Source organism: Eutrigla gurnardus, assembly GCF_963514095.1.
Source record: "Eutrigla gurnardus genome assembly, chromosome: 7".
In the NCBI taxonomy this organism is placed as follows: Eukaryota; Metazoa; Chordata; class Actinopteri; order Perciformes; family Triglidae; genus Eutrigla; species Eutrigla gurnardus.
Window position 1 is genome coordinate 5,163,014 of NC_139921.1, and position 16,616 is coordinate 5,179,629.

Consider the following 16,616-nt stretch of genomic DNA (forward strand, 5'->3'; position numbering starts at 1 on the left):
GCTTTGTCAGGGCTTCTTCATTCAGAGGGAATGAAGCGAACGGTTGTCCTTCACACAGATATACCCAAATTGTGCAGAGGCCGGTGACAAACAACAATATGGTTTTTGCATTGGCCGGGAATGGGACCCTGGTCTCCCGCGTGGGAAGCAAAGGCTCCACCACGGAACCACCGATGCCCGAAAGAGACGTGTGTACTGCAATCACAAATTACCATCCGTCAGTCTGCTTGCCGTGGTCAACTCGTGGGTGAGAGGAGACAACCCATGCAACCCGATAGCATCTTTGCTGGTATACACTAGTATTTCACTGTACACGATTCCAAACAAAACCATAAATGTATGGGAATGGCAGTAAAATCCTTCTGCATTGGCCAGGACATGGAACAGGGTCACGTGCGTGGCAAGCGTGAAGTCTACTGCAGAACCAACAATGCTCGTCTGACAGCCGTGCAGTTTTCACTTTCGCTATTACAGTTTCTGCAGCAGCGGCACAGGATCCTAGCGAGGAGCAAAGCAGGCGCACAGGATGAGACCACCCTGCCAAACAGTTGTGTCCGAATGCAGATAGTTGCCGGCAGTGACAAAAAACAAACTCCTGCCCCGTGTGAGGGTTGAACTCACGACCTTCAGATTATGAGACTGACGCGCTGCCTACTGCGCCAACGAGGCATAAAGTCAACTTGGAGGTCATGCATGAAAGGCAGGGTTAATTTTCGTTGTGAAGACTAGAAGTGAACGGTTGACCTTCACACAGATATAACCAGGTTCTGCAGAGGCTGATTCCAAACAGCAATATAGGGTTGCTGCATTGGCCGGGAATCGGACCCGGGCCTCCCGCGTGGCAGGCGAGAATTCTACCACTGAACCACCAATGCTCACATGTCTGATGCTTACTCCGCCAAAATCGCATGAAGTGCAATTGCAGGTCATGCGTGAAATGAGGGGATCATTTTCATTGTGAACAACAGAAGTAACGGTTTCCCGATATACCGAGGTCCTGCAGAGGCTTATTCCAAACAAGAGTGTGTAGTTGCTGCATTGGCCGGGAATCGGACCCGGGTCTCCCGCGTGGCAGGCGAGAATTCTACCACTGAACCACCAATGCTGACATGTCAGCTAACCCTCCACAGAAACTAAGTAGATAGCTACATGCTGTCATTTAGGCAAAGATTAGCTCTCTACCTCTTAGTAGCTAAACGATGTCACTTCTAAACTTTAACAAAAGTTGCTTCTGCCCGACCACGTGGCCTAATGGACAAGGCGTCTGGCTTCGGATCAGAAGATTTGAGGGTTCGAGTCCCTCCGTGGTTGAATGCTCTAATCCTTGTTCCCTGATGTGTGTGTGTGTGTGTAGCATTACCACTTGGGCCCAACATGTATCAGTGACATTGTTGTCATTGTCTAGCATCAGTACAGGGGAGGGGGAAGTTACATAATATTAATCTGCAGGAACATCATCTGTAGAAGGTGGACATTCCTTAACCCATCTTTGACATTTTTAGTTTGCAGTAGACAGCTCAAGCCATCCTTCCGCTTCCAAGGGTAAGCTGGGGCAAGTTCATTCTTCAATGACCATCCAAAACTCATCAACTTATTTGAAGCAAGGTGTCTGGCATTCATCTCTCCCACACCAATGCCAACCTGGTCGGCGTTCATACGTGACGGACCGTCCAAGAATAGCCTAATTTGTCACGCTCGCTCCCTGTTTAATTCTGGAAAAGGGTTTATTTATTTCCAAAAGTCAAGGCCGGTTAGCTCAGATGGTTAGAGCGTGGTGCTAATAACGCCAAGGTCATGGGTTCAATCCCCATACTGGCCAGTTGTTGTGCTTACTCAGTGCCCTATCTGCAGCACGTGTCCAAAACCAACAACATTTCTGATTTGATCATATGTGTTGTGCAGAAGAAAAAAATTGGAGATAGACCTTGTGCAATCAACTCTCAGTCCTCCTTCCGACCTACGTCTGTCCAGCATTGAAGCTAATATTGTGACACAGAAGGCAACTATGAACTTTTGTTTAGGGAAATACTATGAGAACGATGCTTTGTCAGGGCTTCTTCATTCAGAGGGAATGAAGCGAACGGTTGTCCTTCACACAGATATACCCAAATTGTGCAGAGGCCGGTGACAAACAACAATATGGTTTTTGCATTGGCCGGGAATGGGACCCTGGTCTCCCGCGTGGGAAGCAAAGGCTCCACCACGGAACCACCGATGCCCGAAAGAGACGTGTGTACTGCAATCACAAATTACCATCCGTCAGTCTGCTTGCCGTGGTCAACTCGTGGGTGAGAGGAGACAACCCATGCAACCCGATAGCATCTTTGCTGGTATACACTAGTATTTCACTGTACACGATTCCAAACAAAACCATAAATGTATGGGAATGGCAGTAAAATCCTTCTGCATTGGCCAGGACATGGAACAGGGTCACGTGCGTGGCAAGCGTGAAGTCTACTGCAGAACCAACAATGCTCGTCTGACAGCCGTGCAGTTTTCACTTTCGCTATTACAGTTTCTGCAGCAGCGGCACAGGATCCTAGCGAGGAGCAAAGCAGGCGCACAGGATGAGACCACCCTGCCAAACAGTTGTGTCCGAATGCAGATAGTTGCCGGCAGTGACAAAAAACAAACTCCTGCCCCGTGTGAGGGTTGAACTCACGACCTTTAGATTATGAGACTGACGCGCTGCCTACTGCGCCAACGAGGCATAAAGTCTACCTGGAGGTCATGCATGAAAGGCAGGGTTAATTTTCGTTGTGAAGACTAGAAGTGAACGGTTGACCTTCACACAGATATAACCAGGTTCTGCAGAGGCTGATTCCAAACAACAATATAGGGTTGCTGCATTGGCCGGGAATCGGACCCGGGCCTCCCGCGTGGCAGGCGAGAATTCTACCACTGAACTACCAATGCTCACACGCCTGATGCTTACTCCGCCAAAATCTCATGAAGTGCAATTGCAGGTCATGCGTGAAAGGAGGGGATCATTTTCATTGTGAACAACAGAAGTAACGGTTTCCCGATATACCGAGGTCCTGCAGAGGCTTATTCCAAACAAGAGTGTGTAGTTGCTGCATTGGCCGGGAATCGGACCCGGGTCTCCCGCGTGGCAGGCGAGAATTCTACCACTGAACCACCAATGCTGACATGTCAGCTAACCCTCCACAGAAACTAAGTAGATAGCTACATGCTGTCATTTAGGCAAAGATTAGCTCTCTACCTCTTAGTAGCTAAACGATGTCACTTCTAAACTTTAACAAAAGTTGCTTCTGCCCGACCACGTGGCCTAATGGACAAGGCGTCTGACTTCGGATCAGAAGATTTGAGGGTTCGAGTCCCTCCGTGGTTGAATGCTCTAATCCTTGTTCCCTGATGTGTGTGTGTGTGTGTAGCATTACCACTTGGGCCCAACATGTATCAGTGACATTGTTGTCATTGTCTAGCATTAGTACAGGGGAGGGGGAAGTTACATAATATTAATCTGCAGGAACATCATCTGTAGAAGGTGGACATTTCTTAACCCATCTTTGACATTTTTAGTTTGCAGTAGACAGCTCAAGCCATCCTTCCGCTTCCAAGGGTAAGCTGGGGCAAGTTCATTCTTCAATGACCATCCAAAACTCATCAACTTATTTGAAGCAAGGTGTCTGGCATTCATCTCTCCCACACCAATGCCAACCTGGTCGGCGTTCATACATGACGGACCGTCCAAGAATAGCCTAATTTGTCACGCTCGCTCCCTGTTTAATTCTGGAAAAGGGTTTATTTATTTCCAAAAGTCATGGCCGGTTAGCTCAGATGGTTAGAGCGTGGTGCTAATAACGCCAAGGTCATGGGTTCAATCCCCATACTGGCCAGTTGTTGTGCTTACTCAGTGCCCTATCTGCACCATGTGTCCAACAACATTTCAGATTTGATCATATGTGTTGTGCAGAAGAAAAAAATTGGAGATAGACCTTGTGCAATCAACTCTCAGTCCTCCTTCCGACCTACGTCTGTCCAGCATTGAAGCTAATATTGTGACACAGAAGGCAACTATGAACTTTTGTTTAGGGAAATACTATGAGAACGATGCTTTGTCAGGGCTTCTTCATTCAGAGGGAATGAAGCGAACGGTTGTCCTTCACACAGATATACCCAAATTGTGCAGAGGCCGGTGACAAACAACAATATGGTTTTTGCATTGGCCGGGAATGGGACCCTGGTCTCCCGCGTGGGAAGCAAAGGCTCCACCACGGAACCACCGATGCCCGAAAGAGACGTGTGTACTGCAATCACAAATTACCATCCGTCAGTCTGCTTGCCGTGGTCAACTCGTGGGTGAGAGGAGACAACCCATGCAACCCGATAGCATCTTTGCTGGTATACACTAGTATTTCACTGTACACGATTCCAAACAAAACCATAAATGTATGGGAATGGCAGTAAAATCCTTCTGCATTGGCCAGGACATGGAACAGGGTCACGTGCGTGGCAAGCGTGAAGTCTACTGCAGAACCAACAATGCTCGTCTGACAGCCGTGCAGTTTTCACTTTCGCTATTACAGTTTCTGCAGCAGCGGCACAGGATCCTAGCGAGGAGCAAAGCAGGCGCACAGGATGAGACCACCCTGCCAAACAGTTGTGTCCGAATGCAGATAGTTGCCGGCAGTGACAAAAAACAAACTCCTGCCCCGTGTGAGGGTTGAACTCACGACCTTTAGATTATGAGACTGACGCGCTGCCTACTGCACCAACGAGGCATAAAGTCTACCTGGAGGTCATGCATGAAAGGCAGGGTTAATTTTCGTTGTGAAGACTAGAAGTGAACGGTTGACCTTCACACAGATATAACCAGGTTCTGCAGAGGCTGATTCCAAACAACAATATAGGGTTGCTGCATTGGCCGGGAATCGGAACCGGGCCTCCCGCGTGGCAGGCGAGAATTCTACCACTGAACCACCAATGCTCACATGTCTGATGCTTACTCCGCCAAAATCGCATGAAGTGCAATTGCAGGTCATGCGTGAAAGGAGGGGATCATTTTCATTGTGAACAACAGAAGTAACGGTTTCCCGATATACCGAGGTCCTGCAGAGGCTTATTCCAAACAAGAGTGTGTAGTTGCTGCATTGGCCGGGAATCGGACCCGGGTCTCCCGCGTGGCAGGCGAGAATTCTACCACTGAACCACCAATGCTGACATGTCAGCTAACCCTCCACAGAAACTAAGTAGATAGCTACATGCTGTCATTTAGGCAAAGATTAGCTCTCTACCTCTTAGTAGCTAAACGATGTCACTTCTAAACTTTAACAAAAGTTGCTTCTGCCCGACCACGTGGCCTAATGGACAAGGCGTCTGACTTCGGATCAGAAGATTTGAGGGTTCGAGTCCCTCCGTGGTTGAATGCTCTAATCCTTGTTCCCTGATGTGTGTGTGTGTGTGTAGCATTACCACTTGGGCCCAACATGTATCAGTGACATTGTTGTCATTGTCTAGCATTAGTACAGGGGAGGGGGAAGTTACATAATATTAATCTGCAGGAACATCATCTGTAGAAGGTGGACATTTCTTAACCCATCTTTGACATTTTTAGTTTGCAGTAGACAGCTCAAGCCATCCTTCCGCTTCCAAGGGTAAGCTGGGGCAAGTTCATTCTTCAATGACCATCCAAAACTCATCAACTTATTTGAAGCAAGGTGTCTGGCATTCATCTCTCCCACACCAATGCCAACCTGGTCGGCGTTCATACATGACGGACCGTCCAAGAATAGCCTAATTTGTCACGCTCGCTCCCTGTTTAATTCTGGAAAAGGGTTTATTTATTTCCAAAAGTCATGGCCGGTTAGCTCAGATGGTTAGAGCGTGGTGCTAATAACGCCAAGGTCATGGGTTCAATCCCCATACTGGCCAGTTGTTGTGCTTACTCAGTGCCCTATCTGCACCATGTGTCCAACAACATTTCAGATTTGATCATATGTGTTGTGCAGAAGAAAAAAATTGGAGATAGACCTTGTGCAATCAACTCTCAGTCCTCCTTCCGACCTACGTCTGTCCAGCATTGAAGCTAATATTGTGACACAGAAGGCAACTATGAACTTTTGTTTAGGGAAATACTATGAGAACGATGCTTTGTCAGGGCTTCTTCATTCAGAGGGAATGAAGCGAACGGTTGTCCTTCACACAGATATACCCAAATTGTGCAGAGGCCGGTGACAAACAACAATATGGTTTTTGCATTGGCCGGGAATGGGACCCTGGTCTCCCGCGTGGGAAGCAAAGGCTCCACCACGGAACCACCGATGCCCGAAAGAGACGTGTGTACTGCAATCACAAATTACCATCCGTCAGTCTGCTGGCCGTGGTCAACTCGTGGGTGAGAGGAGACAACCCATGCAACCCGATAGCATCTTTGCTGGTATACACTAGTATTTCACTGTACACGATTCCAAACAAAACCATAAATGTATGGGAATGGCAGTAAAATCCTTCTGCATTGGCCAGGACATGGAACAGGGTCACGTGCGTGGCAAGCGTGAAGTCTACTGCAGAACCAACAATGCTCGTCTGACAGCCGTGCAGTTTTCACTTTCGCTATTACAGTTTCTACAGCAGCGGCACAGGATCCTAGCGAGGAGCAAAGCAGGCGCACAGGATGAGACCACCCTGCCAAACAGTTGTGTCCGAATGCAGATAGTTGCCGGCAGTGACAAAAAACAAACTCCTGCCCCGTGTGAGGGTTGAACTCACGACCTTCAGATTATGAGACTGACGCGCTGCCTACTGCGCCAACGAGGCATAAAGTCAACCTGGAGGTCATGCATGAAAGGCAGGGTTAATTTTCGTTGTGAAGACTAGAAGTGAACGGTTGACCTTCACACAGATATAACCAGGTTCTGCAGAGGCTGATTCCAAACAACAATATAGGGTTGCTGCATTGGCCAGGAATCGGACCTGGGCCTCCCGCGTGGCAGGCGAGAGTTCTACCACTGAACCACCAATGCTCACATGTCTGATGCTTACTCCGCCAAAATCGCATGAAGTGCAATTGCAGGTCATGCGTGAAAGGAGGGGATCATTTTCATTGTAAACAACAGAAGTAACGGTTTCCCGATATACCGAGGTCCTGCAGAGGCTTATTCCAAACAAGAGTGTGTAGTTGCTGCATTGGCCGGGAATCGGACCCGGGTCTCCCGCGTGGCAGGCGAGAATTCTACCACTGAACCACCAATGCTAACATGTCAGCTTACCCTCCACAGAAACTAAGTAGTTAGCTACATGCTGTCATTTAGGCAAAGATTAGCTCTCTACCTCTTAGTAGCTAAACGATGTCACTTCAAAACTTTAACAAAAGATGCTTCTGCCTGACCACGTGGCCTAATGGACAAGGCGTCTGACTTCGGATCAGAAGATTTGAGGGTTCGAGTCCCACCGTCGTTGAATGCTCTAATACTTCTTCCCTGATGTGTGTGTGTGTGTAGCATTACTGCTTGGGCCCAACATGTATCAGTGACATTGTGGTCATTGTCTAGCATCAGTACAGGAGAGGGGGAAGTTACATAATATTAATCTGCAGGAACATCATCTGTAGAAGGTGGACATTCCTTAACCCATCTTTGACATTTTTAGTTTGCAGTAGACAGCTCAAGCCATACTTCCGCTTCCAAGGGTAAGCTGGGGCAAGTTCATTCTTCAATGACCATCCAAAACTCATCAACTTATATGAAGCAAGGTGTCTGGCATTCATCTCTCCCACACCAATGCCAACCTGGTCGGCGTTCATACATGACGGACCGTCCAAGAATAGCCTAATTTGTCACGCTCGCTCCCTGTTTAATTCTGGAAAAGGGTTTATTTATTTCCAAACGTCAAGGCCAGTTAGCTCAGATGGTTAGAGAGTGGTGCTAATAACGCCAAGGTCATGGGTTCAATCCCCATACTGGCCAGTTGTTGTGCTTACTCAGTGCCCTATCTGCAGCACGTGTCCAAAACCAACAACATTTCCGATTTGATCATATGTGTTCTGCAGAAGAAAAAAATTGGAGATAGACCTTGTGCAATCAACTCTCAGTCCTCCTTCCGACTTACGTCTGTCCAGCATTGAAGCTAATATTGTGACACAGAAGGCAACCATGAACTTTTGTTTAGGGAAATACTATGAGAATGATGCTTTGTCAGGGCTTCTTCATTCAGAGGGAATGAAGCGAACGGTTTTCCTTCACACAGATATACCCAAATTGTGCAGAGGCCGGTGACAAACAACAATTTACTGCATTGGCCCGGAATGGGACCCTGGTCTCCCGCGTGGGAAGCAAAGGCTCCACCACGGAACCACCGATGCCCGCAAGAGATGTGTGTACTGCAATCACAAATTTCCATCCATCAGTCTGCTTGCCGCGGTCAACTCGTGGGTGAGATGAGACAACCCATGCAACCCGATAGCATCTTTGCTGGTATACACTAGTATTTCACTGTACACGATTCCAAACAAAACCATAAATGTATGGGAATGGCAGTAAAATCCTTCTGCATTGGCCAGGACATGGAACAGGGTCACGTCCGTGGCAAGCGTGAAGTCTACTGAAGAACCAACAATGCTCGTCTGACAGCCGTGCAGTTTTCACTTTCGCTATTACAGTTTCTGCAGCAGCGGCACAGGATCCTAGCGAGGAGCAAAGCAGGCGCATAGGGTTGCTGCATTGGCCGGGAATCGAACCCGGGCCTCCCGCGTGGCAGGCGAGAATTCTACCACTGAACCACCAATGCTCACATGTCTGACGCGTACTCCGCCAAAGACACATGAAATGCACTTGCAGGTCAAAGGAGGGGATCATTTTCATTGTGAAGAACCGAAGTAACGGTTTCCCGATATACCGAGGTCCTGCAGAGGCTTATTCCAAACAAGAGTGTGTAGTTGCTGCATTGGCCGGGAATCGGACCCAGGTCTCCCGCCTGGCAGGCAAGAATTGTACCACTGAACAACCAATGCTGACATGTCAGCTAACCCTCCACAGAAACTAAGTAGTTAGCTACATGCTGTCATTTAGGCAAAGATTAGCTCTCTACATCTTAGTAGCTAAACGATGTCACTTCAAAACTTTAACAAAAGTTACTTCCATGCGACCATGTGGCCTAATGGACAAGGCGTCTGACTTCGGATCAGAAGATTTCAGGGTTCGAGTCCCTCCGTGGTTGAATGCTGTAACCCTTCTTCCCTGATGTGTGTGTGTAGCATTACCACTTGGGCCCAACATCTATCAGTGACATTGTTGTCATTGTCTAGCATCAGTACAGGAGAGGTGGAGGATTCCAAACAACAATATAGTGTTACTGCATTGGCCGGGGATCAGACCTGGGCCTCCCGCGTGGCAGGCAAGAATTCTACCACTGAACCACCAATGCTCACATGTCTGATGCTTACTCCACCAAAGACGCATGAAATGCACTTGCAGGTCATGCGTGAAAGGAGGGGATCATTTTCATTGTGAAGAACAGAATTAACGGTTTCCCGATATACCCAGAGGGGTATTCCACCAAACTCGCTAATTAAAGCGGCGCTTACCTGGTTAAGCCTGGTTAGAACTAACGCCAACTTCCACTTGCCGCTAAACCCGTCCCATTAACGCATTTCAGCCGCGCCTTGTTGAGGCTAATTCAAGCCAGGTTAAAGTTGTCTTGTGTTACGCCGTTCACGGGATATGAAGCCAGACCAGAACCGTGAATGTCGAATCATCGAGAAAATGGCAGAAAAGACCAGAGCAAAAATTATTGATGGAACTGTACGAGGAGTACAAACCCATCATAACCAATAAAGGGAATACTGTCGTGATAAATACAAATCGCGAGGCTGCTTGGGCAAGAATTGCCGAACGATTAAATACGGAAGTACCGTTAAGAGTAACATGTTCTAATATAACTCTGACTACAATTTCTCGAACGTGACGACAGCGTAGAGGTAACGTGCTGGCTTTGCATGCCGCCGGCCACGGTTCAATTCCTGACTATCGAACTTTGATAAACTTCTTTCTTTGTCCGGAACTCTCTCTCTCTCTCTCTCTCTTTTTTTTTTGATAGGCCTAGTAAATGCATCTACATTGACCAACTCATTTATCTCAACAATTCAATGAACTTATTAATGAACTCACCTGAAAGGAATTTATGTGGCTGAAAATTGCATGCAGCAATGCCTTTGTCATTGGGATCTATAACATGCTATTAATAATAACATCTTTATGCCTATCATGTTTTTGCAAGTTATATTTGGGTTCTGGGGAAATTGTATGACATATTTATCATAGTTAAGGTAAAATGTTGGTCTAATTCTCTGATCTAAAGACAATTATACAGGCAAAAAAACAAAAAAAAAACACACTTGAGATGTCTTCGCCGGGATGTGAACCTGCGATGCACACATCCGGGGTCAGGAGCATCACCACTCACCCAACTGGGGGCTTTAAATAATGATATGGCCAGTTGGTCTTAAACAAAATAAACGATTTATTCATATTTTTTTAATTACAAGCGTGTATTCTTAGACGCTTGATGAAAATATAGTCTGTTTGTACTTGATATATGTAATTTTGATCATTTTTGGTCTTTCACGTGACGAAATCACGAGGACTAGGCTTGGCGGAACCTTCTGCTGGTACAGTTGTTTCCGACAGACGGACTTCTCTGAACAGATCGGACCCGGGTCTCCCGCGTGGGAGGCGAGAATTCTACCACTGAACCACCAATGCTGACATGTCAGCTGATCCTCCACAGAAACTAAGTCGTTAGCTACATGCTGTCATTTAGGCAAAGATTAGCTCTCTACCTCTTAGTAGCTAAACGATGTCACTTCAAAACTTTAACAAAAGTTGCTTCCGAGCGACCACGTGGCCTAATGGACAAGGCGTCTGACTTCGGATCAGAAGATTTGAGGGTTCAAGTTCCCTGATGTGTGTGTGTAGCATTACCACTTGGGCCCAACATGTATCAGTGACATTGTTGTCATTGTCTAGCATCAGTACAGGAGAGGGGGAAGTTACATAATATTAATCTGCAGAAACATAATCCGTATTAGGTCGACATTCCTTAAACCAGCTTTGACATTTTTAGTTTGCAGTAGACAGCTCAAGCTGAGAATCTACCACTGAACCTCCAATGCTGACATGCGTGAAAGGAGGGGATCAGTTTCATTGTGAAGAACAGAAGTAATGGTTTCCCGATATACCCAGGTCCTGCAGAGGCTTATTCCAAACAAGAGTATAGGGTTGCCGATTGGCCGGGGCGAGAATTCTACCACTGACTTTGGTGAGCTAGGAGGAGAAATTGAGTATTATTGAGTAGCAAAGGTAAAAGAAAGAAAGATCAATATAAATTTAACTGATATAGTGAGAGATGAAGAGATGTCCCTAAGTCATTGTTAGTGGCATAACACAAACTGAACTCTATCTATTAACAGAGTAGTGCTTCTTGATTATCCAAAATCAGAGTTTCACCATCACTACATAATTAGGTCCTAACTCCTATTCCTGACTCCTATTCCTTGACCTCACCACATCACAGTTTTAAGGAAAGGCGATAGAAGAACTTAAAAGGATTTAGGAAAAGTCGACCGCGGTGCTCAGAGAATCCAACCGGACTTTCACTAAGCTACATCATTTTAATGCTGCTGATGATTGACAGCTGATGATCGGCATTGGCGATTGATGTGCATCTGCACTCGAGAAAGTAAAATAATCTACAAAAAGTGCGTCGTCCACTTCTCCCCATGTTGTTGGGTTTTATAAGCAGCTCGTTCACTGACCTGCTTCAGGTTACATTTCGTTTGTGGTTTTAGTTTTGTTTCTGTCAAACATTTGTAGCATGATTTAAATATATAAAAAATACCATTCAATTATTATCACTGTCCACACACATTTATCAGCACAATTCCACTTACTATATGTCTGCATGAAAGTAATTGTTAAATATGCAATGCATTGTGTTCATGAATGGCCGAGGTGTGCGGCACTTTAAATGTTGCTCTCGGGTCGGCGTGATCTCCTTTCCTTTCGTGAAGCAATGTCCGTTGCATCCTATGCTAAAGGAGCTCTGTAAGGAAGCATTGGAGCTCCTTTCCTTTGCATTTAGAGAATTTGAACGGCTCTTATCATGGCGGCCACTTGTTTACTTCCGGGTCACTTCTTCAGTTTGGAACCTTCCTAAGAAAAAAAGACTATTCGACTGCAGCCCGGGTCTGCTGATTCTGAACCTGAACATGACCCACCAGTGGGGTCTGAGTCAATGGGTGTGAATGGGGAAAACAAGGCATTTAAAGCACCATCTCAAGCAATGCAAACTTCTTTGTTCAGCCCCGTTTCCCCTGAGCTAGTCAGAAGCTTGCCGACAGTGTTTCCACCATCCCCTCAACTGAGACATGGTCAAGCAAGAACTACCAGAGATACTAAAACAGGATCTACCCCTGCCAATGTGCAGAGGTCCTTAGTCACTGCTGGGTGTTAACATACTGTATAATGTCCCCTTCTGTGAGCATGCGTGAGCCACAGCCCACAGTATTAAAGGGATAGTTCTGAATTTTGGACATAAGACCTATTTTCCAAGTGAGCCGGTGTGTTCGAGACGTCTGGAGACGTCTTCAAGACATTTCATTCAGTTCTTCTAGTTGCCGAGTTCGCTTATGCTATGGCTAGCGCAAGTCAATCGTTCTTAGCTAGCATGGCATTAAAAACAGTCTTGCCCACTCCACAGTGCCCCCGAGGCAAATCCATTGTAATGGCAGACTATCAATGTACATATGTGTTGATAGAATGTTTGAAATAAAACCAACCTTGCATTATTAAGGATTTATGTCTCAGCAGCAGCAGCAGCGTGTCATACTTCCTAGTAGGCTATGGCAGCGGCGGACTGATATCACCTAGCACTTATAAGTTACCGGTTCTATAATAGTTTGTTTACCTGCTGTCATTGCTACAGACGCAGAGTAGCCTGCAGTGCTAGTTTCTTCAATCTCACAGAAATGGACACTTTTGGAGAATATACTGAAACTTTTGAAGACTCTGATGAGGAGTTTTTTTCCACCCAAACCCAACCGTACCTGTACAAGCCTGAATATACAGAGGAAGAATTGCGCGAGAGGGATGCTCAAAGGGCAGAACGTGAACGAGCGTCTGTGGAGACCGAGATAGCCCCCGCTGGAGCTGAGAACCGGGACCGAACAAACGGAGACTGGTGGTGCCAGGAGGGAATCCCCCGCAACGCGTCCGAGGGTTTACGGGTCTACAGACGGAGCAGAGGTCCGGGTTTGCGGTGCGTAATTGTGGGTTTGCGTGGCCGTGGGCTGCCCGGTGTTTGCGTGAGGTCCAAGTGCTTTTCATCCAGGTCTGAGGGCATGAGTCCCGACAATTCGTCCTGGTTGGATTGCCTATTTACGGGCAGTATTTCGGGCGGCGGGCATGTGTGGATTTGCGGAGCCGCCCGCTGCCCGGTGTTGGTCTGCGGTCCAAGGGCTTTTCACCCAGCTCTGAGGGCACGAGGCCCGACTATTCGTCGGTGTTCATGTGTCTATTTACCGGAGGGAATCCCCGCAACGCGTCTGAGGGTTTACGGTTCTCCGGACGGAGCAGTGGTCCGGGTTCGCGGTGCGTAATTGTGGCTTCGCGTGGCCGTGGGCTGCCCGGTGTTTGAGTGAGCTCCGAGGGCTTTTCAGACAGCCTTGGGGCCGACAGTTTGCCGACAGTTTGGCCCGGTTCGATTACCTATTTATGGGCAGTATTTCGGGCGGCGCATCTTAGAGTTTTGAGTTGGACGGAGCAAAGTAAAATTCCGCTGCTGCTGAGAAACTAGTTCCTCAAAAAATGGATGATTCATGCAATGCAAGGTTAGTTTTGTTTCAAATATTCTATCAATATGGCCCGCCGGCCACCTATTTGTGGCCCCCGAACTGTTATTCCTTCAGTACGTGTTTTGGTTGGGTCAACACGTGTATATCGGGACTTGTCTCCATGCCAACAATACACAGACAGCCTGTTACTGGGAGCGCATTTTTAAGTTTCACTTTCGTTTTTGAAGCGGTTCTCATATTGCCGCTTTGCCAGAGTAGGAGCCTAGATTGCGCACGGAGGAAAAAAAAAAGATTGCATGAAAATGGCGTGTTCCAAGTTCTCTGCTAAAAGAAAGGTAGACAGTGAAAATCGCCAATTCAAAGAAGAATGGACTGAAAAATTTGCATTCATTCTCCCTCCAACCAGCACAAGACCCATGTGCTTAATATGCCAGGAGACTATCTGTGATGAAGATTTCCAATTTGAAACGGCATTATGAGGCAAAGCACACACATTTTGAAGAAACATATCCTCAAAATTCAGAGATAAGAACAACAAAAATAAATGCACTAAAATCATTCTATCAAGCTGCAAGCAGGATTCTTGTCACATCTACGACACAACAACAAAAAGCAACAGAAGCCTCACTTAGAGTGGCTTGGATTTTGGGCAAACACAAGAAGCCATTCTCAGATGCAGAAATAATAAGAGAATGCATGACTGAAGTGGTGAACACAATGTTTGAAGGCAAACAAAAAGAAGAAATTAAAGCTAAAATTAAGCAAGTCCCCCTCTCAGATTCCACAGCAAGCAGACGTACTGAAGTACTGGCAGGTGATCTAGTTAAGCAGCTGTGTGATGGAATAAAAAATGCAGAGTGCATTTCCCTAGCTGTGGATGAATCCACTGATACCACTGATAATGCACGGTTGATGGTCTTCGTGAGATATTATGATGAGTCAAGAAGGGAGTTTGTTGAAGATGTGTTGGGCATGGAAAACCTCTGTGGACAGACAAGAGGTGAAGACATTTACAAGACAATACTGCAAATGCTGAATGAAAAAGAAATAGATGTGAAGAAAGTTGTGTCAGTTGTTACTGATGGAGCTCCATCTATGATGGGCAGAGAGAAAGGACTGGTTCAGTGCCTGAAAGTTCTCCACCCTCACCTGATATCTTATCACTGCATAATTCACCAGTCCATCCTTTGTGCAAGTCTTGGGGAAATCTACTCTGAAATCATGGTGACAATGATGAGACTCTTAAACTTCTTAAGAGCATCATCTGCACTGCAGCGTTTGCTGCGCTCGTTCCTGACAGAGGTCAATGCTGCCTTTGATGATTTGCTCCTGCACAACAACGTCAGATGCAGGGGCGGTTTGTCCATAAGGGCGATCGGGCGACGCCCCACCAAAGGGGAAAAAGGAGGGATTTTTTTCTTTCATATTCTTCCACAGTGGTACAGTGGCTGTGACAGGTCAAGACAGTTTGAGCTCCTCTGTATGTCATTGTCCAATCAACGCAGGGCAGTGCTCCATGAAGTACCGCCCCTTTTGGGCGACTTCAGTCAGATTGAAAATCGCCCTGATTCGCCCTCTCATAGACTCTCATGTAAAATCTTTTTTTTTCGAATTACAGTCCTTACAATGCATTCTCCATGGGTTCCGGGAGGGCTCGCCCTAACGTGCTTTTGTCATAGTAACGTGAGCATAGCCGACGTAGCTAAGCCACCGCACCGCGCTAGTCACGTTCAAGGTCAGCATGGCGGTGAGTGTACGGAGAAACTCCATCGTTTCACTGAAAGAAGTCCCTTTCAGTCGTCGTAGTAACGAAGATAAATTGGCAACGAAACAATTAGGACCTCCCAGACCAAATTTAAACATAAAACAAGTTTCTACCAAGGGGGGGAAATCATACAACCGGGGATTTTCGCGGAGCTGGTATGAGCGGAAAACCTGGCTAGCAGGCTGTGACGCAGCTAACGCCTTATTCTGCTACACCTGCACACTGTTTCACCATGATGGCAGCACGACAGACACCACCGCATGGACAACTACAGGAGTCACCGACATGCATCATCTCTCTGAAAAGGTGAAGAAACACGAGTCCTCTAAGACCCACATGGACAGTTGTCTGAGGTTTTCTGCATTTGGGCAGGTGAACATCGCAACGCAGCTGGATGAGAGCTACCGGCTAGCGGTTCGTCGTCACAACGATGAGGTGAGCAAGAACCGACATATCCTAGCCCGCCTCATCGACTGTGTCAAGTTTTGTGGGGTGTTTGAGTTAGCTTTGCGAGGCAAAGACGAAAGTGAGGGCTCCAACAACCCAGGCGTTTTTCGTGGCTTGGTTGACTTGGTGGCATCGCTGGATGAGGCGTTTGAGGAGCACCTGAAAACGGCCACAGTTTTCAAGGGCACGTCAAAGACTGTGCAGAATGAGCTCCTGGAAAGCATGCTAGCGGTCATCAGGGGACATATTACGGAGGAGGTAAAGTCCGCTAAATTTGTTGCCATCCAAGCGGATGAGACGACCGACGTGTCAACACAGACGCAGCTGGTGCTGGTGTTGAGATACATCGACTCAAACCATGCGGTGCAGGAGCGTTTCTTTGAGTGTCTGCCTGTTATGGATGCAACATCTGAGTCGATTGCTAGCGTGCTTCTGGAGAGACTGAACGGTCTTTTTTCCGAAGGTGACAGAGAGAAACTCATTGCGCAAGCGTATGATGGAGCCAGTGTGATGAGGGGAGAGCGGGCTGGTGTGCAGCAGAAGGTGCGTGCGCTTTTCAAAAATGCCCATTATGTGCATTGCTATGCACACCAG